We start from the raw sequence: 7,122 nt of genomic DNA on the forward strand, positions 1-7,122 counted from the left end.
TTTCACTGCGGCCTTCCCCAGAGGACTGTAAATCCAAGGAAGACGAGATGTCTCGGGCTTCACAGCCTGCCCAAACCTAATTTGCACTAGAATTACATGGCCATTACTAATGTATACAGTGACTCAAATTGATTACTTTGCTATTAGTAAGAGCAACGTGCTCACTTGCTGATGCCGGCTTCCTCTAAGGGGGAGGACAAAGGGGCTCGAACAAAGCATAGTCGCTGCTTTGAAAACCTGCACAGGGATGAAGAGGGCTGCAAAAAGCGTGAGGATGAAGAGGGCCATGCTCGGGGCAAAGTATGAGACGGAAGAGAGTGGGGGAGACCAAGAGAACTGCCAGGCTCGGTATTTAGTGTGCTTAGCGCATCTTGCATTAAGAAACCAGCACCTGGCTTAATCCTGGGGTCGTTGCAGTCTTAGCACTTGTAGCAGGCACAGTGCCAAAATCTGGTTTTAATTAAGGGCTCCTACGACTGTAGGAAATCCCACTCCGGGATTTCCTATTCATGCTCCTGAGGTGCTGGGAACACTGGTAGGCATTACTGTATGGTCAGTCTCTCCCACGGGAAACAACCCGCTTTTTAATCTTCTTATATATGTTCCTTCAGCAAGAAGGACATGTGGTGCCTTTGATACCTAGCCACTGGCAAGGGCTGAGGACCAAAAAGCCCAGCTAACAAAAAGGAGCCGCTCTGTTACAGACAGGGTGGTATCGAATTCTTCTGATGGCAGGAACATCTCTCTCTCCTGAAATTTCCTACTCGCTACAGCACCGATCTTGCATAATGAAAACATAACCCTGAAGCCAAAACTCTCCTCTCCCAGCCACACGCAGACTTTAATGCTATGTGAACACACATTTTGCATACCTGCCTGCGGGAATCTCCCCACACATTAAAACACTTGAAGACTGGAGCTGTGACAAGGAAGGATGGGGAGATTGGGCTGAAACCTCCAGCTACTCCTGCACAGCTTTTTCCTGTGCAGCTTTTCCAGTTGCACCCACTCTGTAGATCACACGACACTTAAGTGGAGCTCAACATGCCGATGCAAGGCTCTGTTAGAAGCAAATCAGCCCCCAATAGGGGTAAATCTGCACAGTGTGGGCTCTACACATCCATACCTGTAATGTAAAGCCCTTGTAGGCATCAGATGACCCATTTCAGATGGCTACTGGAGGATGGAATAATCTTACACTGGATGTCTTGACTAGATTTGCCTTGCCTGGAAAGGATACTTAGTGGGACTAATGCAGTTGTCCTCAGGATACATCTACACCAAGATAGACGAATCCCACTTCTTTTTTTCTGGAGCTCCAGCTGCTGCACTTCACAGCTTGAGGCAAGCTACAGTTAGGTGCAACATCCTGTCCCAAACACAACTAATCAGGTTAGCGGCATGTGTTTGCTCCCCTTCCCTCGAACAGGAAGGGAGTGACGTCTCCTTGCAGAAGATGAAATTCAGCCTGTTGAGGTGTAGGCAAAGGTAAAGACAGGCAACAACTAAAACCTCAGCATCCAAGGCTGGAGGAGATTGATAAACAAAGCCGTATGTGAAGAAAGGGAGCGGACTGCATGTACCACCCATGCCGTGCATGCAGCAAGCCTTGAGGGTCCTGCCCAGCCCCTTTTGGAACCAGCAAGTGTGCGTGCATACACACACAAACATGGTTATATCCCAACCCCTTCACCTCATGCAGCTCTATCACAGAGCTGATGATACTTTGCAGAAGGTCCCTGAGCTGCCATTGAGCCAGCGCAGATTTTGGCCTGAGGGAGCCACTGATGGTTGAGGGACACAGTTCAGCACCCTGTGCTCTGGCACTGCTGTAGGTTAGGTCAGCTTTTGCACCTTGCTTTCATAGCTCCTCCTCTATGTGGGAGCCCTGTTTTCTGCGCATTTGTCATCTGAATCAGCGGGAGGTGCCTGCAAGGCTCGAGCAGTGGGGTCTGGCCTGATGTGACCTGCCCAGCTAGCATGGAGGCAGGGAGGTGGGCTGCTCCACAGCCATGCAGCATCCTCCTCCAGATGGATGTACCCACGTGAGGCACGAGAGAGGATTCAGGACCGTGCCTACAGTTTGGCTGGGGCTGAAGCTCATCTCCACTCCGGGCTTGTTTCACGTCGCTGCACTCAATGCATTGCCCTGCCCCATCGGCTGCTGGGATTTGCTAGCAGAAGTTTGCAAAGGTCTTTTTTTCTCATCTTGGAAAATGTTTATTCTTTACGCAAACCGAATTTGTCTCTGTGATCAGCCAATAACCTCCACTCTGTTTCTTAAACAGTGTTGGAAGTACTTTGTTCCAGTGCCTTTTTTCTGCTTCTCTCCCCACCTGCTGCACGCGTTGTCGGGGCAGCCGGGACGCCAGCCATTGTACCTCTCGAACCAGCATCAAAAGTGTTCCATTCAGCTCTTTGAAGGGAGTACTTGGGGAATATTATGCCGCCACAGCTGCTAATTTTGCACACAGCAGGTGGGAAACCACCTTGTTTGAAGGGTATAATGGAAATGGCCAATTGCTCTGTAATATTTTACAACACGGGAAGGTGGGGTTTGTTTGCGGCCAGCACTGAGCATCCATCTCAGAGCATCCACGTAGACACTTAAGATATTTTAAGCAAATACTCAAAGCTGTCGTTCAGTCTTTCCTTCGAAGCTACAGCAAAAGCAGATAAGCCGTTAATTGCATAGGCAGATGGCTACTAGGAAGTGTGTGAGAACTGGCTTCACCATTTTTGTGTAGGTGGAGCTGATTAGATGGGCCTGAATCAAAGAAAAAAAGAAAAAGAAAGGAATGTTTCCTACAACTCTGCCAATTGCTGATCTGCTTTGCTGCATGGTGAGAAAAAAGCTTTTCCTGTGTGACTACAGGAGAAGACAATTCAAAAATAACAGTAAAATTGCTCCTCACTTCCCCACTGAGTCAGCTTACTAGCTAGAGCACTTTGGGGTTTATACATAATTCCTCCACAGCTTCACTGCCAGGCAACAAACACACGGGAACAGGAGAGTAGACACAGTAGGATTTTCCTGGATTTTTTTCCACACGCGTTTGCATGGGTTAAATACATACCCAGGACGCAGGCACTAGAGTACCAGAGGTGCCCACTTCACTATAAGCTGCCACCAAGTTTTAAAATCCCTGTTCGACTGCCATCTTACCTGTAAGCACTATATTTTTTTGGAGGACGACCTCCTCAAAACGCCTAAGCTTCTGCCACTAGACATGTGCAGAACTAAGTCCTAAGGCCACCGACCTATTTACAGCCCTTGCTCATACTAAAGTCTCAGAACAATTCTCAAATGAAGCATTTCTCTGTTTTTTCTTGCCTGCAAGGCCCTACCTCGGACAAAGTTTTAGGGCACCCTTCCTGATTCAGACCTCCCACCAAGGACAGACAAAGCAAGGCTGACCCCTTTCATTAATGCCTTCCACCCACTGGCACAGAGGATGAGGGTGCTTGGTAGACAGGAGACCTGTCTCCAAATCACCATGGCTGACACAGCAAGGCCCTGAGATGGGTTACTCCGCTTCCCCAGCGGGCATCCCCAAGGGAGACAATAGCTCTAGCTGGTCACAGGGAACAGTTTCCACTAGAAATATCACTGGCTTCAAGTCTGTGATCCAGAGTGGGATGTGAAAGCTGGGCTCTTTGAACGTATCACTGAACCATACACGCTGAAGGGCCTCTATGTCTTTACCTCAAGGAAAGGGTGGTTTACACAGTCAATTCCAAAAAAGGGCTCATGACTCAACCCTCTGCAGAGTCCAGCACTCACCTCTCTTCAGCAATCACTGCTGCCTTCTGCAAATCCTGGTTTTTGGTACCTACTTGTCTCCACATTTTTTACAGGGCATCTCGTAGTCTCAGTAAGGGGTAAGACTTCAGCAAGTGAAAGGACACTCAGACCTAGCTGTTGCAGCACCATCAAAGTCCTCTGATGAAAACAGCCCTCGACTTTCGAGGTGTCTAACTTCTTCCCATACAGTTGTTGCCTGCCTTATCTTATAGTACGTGTTACTTCATCAGGACAGGGACTGTTTCTCCATGGGTTAGTAGAGTACTTACCACAATGGGCTAATGAAACTTATTGTTGCTACTATAGTGCAAACTCAAAATTGCAAAACAATGCTCCAAAATCAACTAACTATACAAAAATAAAAAGCAGAATTTGAAATATCCCTCCACAAGTTACATCTACAGATGCAAAGCAACAGCATTTTAAGATATCTGTGCAAGACTAAATCTTCACCTATAACAGGATTCTTGAAGAAGCTGGACTCAAAATTGTATTTGAAGCAGATACATAACTTGGCTGGTCAAAGGCAATTTCAAATACTATTATCAAAAACCTTATCTAGGGAAAATCATTACCATCATATTGCACTACTGTCAATATAATGCTCAAGACAACAATTTATTTTAATTTATTATCTTCATATCACAACCAGAGAGACAGCTAATAGGGGGCAGAGATATCCCCCAACATTGTTGGACACTGTGAGGCTGACACAGTAGAAACAGGCTGCCCCCAAAAGGCCAAATCTCAAAAGTGCACCAACCTGAGATGGGTTTCAGTCCGAACCAGTAGTCAGCACTGAACTGGGGTGGAAGGCAGCTGCTGAGAGCCCTCGAGAACAGCTCTTGCCCTTTATTCACGTCTGTGTTATTTCACTGATAGCATCCTACTTACTGTCACTTTCACCTTAAATCAAGACTCGCAGCAACAATCAAGAGCAGACAGTCAACACAATATCAGAAAATTACTGTATCAGGTTTTGGCCAGTCAAGTTCTCATCTTCCCTTACAACGTACTTATCTAGCTTAAAAATATATATATATTAAAACAGAGGCATCTTCTCCATTTTTGGGACTTGGGACATTTTGCATCCAAAGTTTGTATTGCAACTACTGATGCACACATTCAAGTCATTAAGAATGCAACGGATGGACACAGACCCCATCACACTTCTCGTGAAAGATCCTGAAGCAATTATTTATGGAGGTGGCTCAAATTAGCGCTTAGACTCTCCCACCCCCCGTGCCTTTACTTGTACTATATTTCTCAGTAAAATGAATGCTTTTTTATATGCTAGACTCCACGGTTATCTCAGTTGAGGAAACCAGATGAGGAGGTGAATATATTCTTTGCTGTACGCGAGAACTGGAAGGGGTTTCGCTATTCACCGCGGCCCTCCAGTTACCGCCTGCTGCCACCCTCCAAGCGGAGCTAAGGAATGTCGACCATGCTTAAATGGAGTCGAAAATTATATAGGGAGCTGAGTCCACGTGGTAAGCCACTAGGCATGAAAATTATGGTAATTGGGCCTTGCAGGAATTCAAGGGGGCACGTAAGGCCTGAGAAGGTACCAAATTAGGGAGCAGCTGGTCTCTACAGCAGGCCTTCACAAAAAAAGTCATACTCTGTACTTCCGTGCTGCTCTACTTGTGAGCTGTCAGCAGAAAAGGAGGATACTTGAAGTTGCTGGAGTTCTTTGCCAATAACTGGTGCTGTCTGAAAGTACTTCTCCACTAGGGATGGACAGGGAGCTGGAGCATGGCGATCTGTTCCAGCTGTACCTAGTAGGTGTGTGAGCTCTGCAGGAGGAGAGATCTGCACCTACCGCTGCTCTGATTCCTCACAACTGCTAAAAGCAATGTTGAAGAAGAGAAGGAATGTGCAACATGTAAGTAAAGAACATATCAAGAACTCAAAAAATGAGGAAAAGAGAAAGACAATGCAAAAAGCAACAGCCATGTTCTTTCCCATGGAGAGTAACACCACCGCAGAGCCAAAGGGCAGCCCTAAGAGCTGCCTGGACCCAAGTAAAACACATGCATGATCATAAGGAAGTAGATAAAGTAGGCAGCAGTTTGTTGCTCCAGACAACACACACCAATGTCTCTCATTCTGAAAAGCAAGAGGTGGCTTGTCGCACTGTGATTTATTGCTTTGCTACACTTGGTAAGAGTAACAACCCAAATCCTGGGCTAAAATTGAAATGAGCAAACGTTTTGTCAGGATTTCACCTAATTTGTCTGCAATTTAGGTGGGCAGTAAGCTTTTACGATGTCCTTAGCTACTCACATTTCTCTGTTTTTTAAATGTCTGGAATTTTGTAAATGTGTTCTTGGCAAACACAAGAGTGTCATGGGAACCATAACTGCTTTATAAATAAAGTGTTCCACTTTTGGATAGTATAGCAGAATTGCAGTGAAGGAAACCACAGATTCTAGAAAACGGAGCATACAGTCTGTGAATCACAATAGCCAAATAATGTTCCTGATTCAGCTTGACATCAGAAGACCCTTCTCACTGTTACATTATGAATCTTAAAGCTATTTTTACTGCATAATTCTAGATTTATGTAGAGTCCTACCATTACAAAAATTTTTACAATTTTGACAATGTTTACTCTTTCTTCCCAGATGTAAAATGTCACAGGATGCAAGTCATACTAATTTATTTGTTTAGGTATGAAATTTAAGATACATAAACCAAAAAGGACAAAATTAATGAATTAATGAAAAATGTTCATAAATGTTTTTATAAACAATCCTTTTCTTGCATGCAGAAGTTTCACTGCATAGGTTATAGCTCAAAAACTGTGCCACTGGGCATGAAAAGGGAGTGGCCGTAAACAAAAATTAAGCAAAAAACGAAAATAAAATGGAGGCATTCTTCTCTCAAATCAAATAAATGCATTTTGTTGCATATTATTCAAATTTAGCAGTGAAAGTGAAATATTAAGCTTACAGTTCATTTTTGAAAATCTAATCTACACTGGTAGCAACTTGTGTGATCTCTAATTCTTTTTTATTGTAATTTGCAGAATATACATTAACGGAAAAAGCCTGCTGCAATTGACAACAGTCCTCATCCTCTGACATACTTAAGTATCCAAAGCACATAAGGTCTGTAGAAGCATGAGACGATCTGAATTGTTTGTTTAACACAACTAAGTAACTATGATTGCAAGGGATTACAGATTATTTAATACAGGTTTCTCTATTGAAAAAAAAAAGTCTTAAATAAAATGTCTAAATTAATTTAATAACAAAACCCAGAACTACTATTGCTCCTAAGGCATCATACTGAAAGACAATTGCAGGCTG

The sequence above is a fragment of the Struthio camelus genome, chromosome 2, assembly GCF_040807025.1.
Source record: "Struthio camelus isolate bStrCam1 chromosome 2, bStrCam1.hap1, whole genome shotgun sequence".
Classification (NCBI taxonomy): domain Eukaryota; kingdom Metazoa; phylum Chordata; class Aves; order Struthioniformes; family Struthionidae; genus Struthio; species Struthio camelus.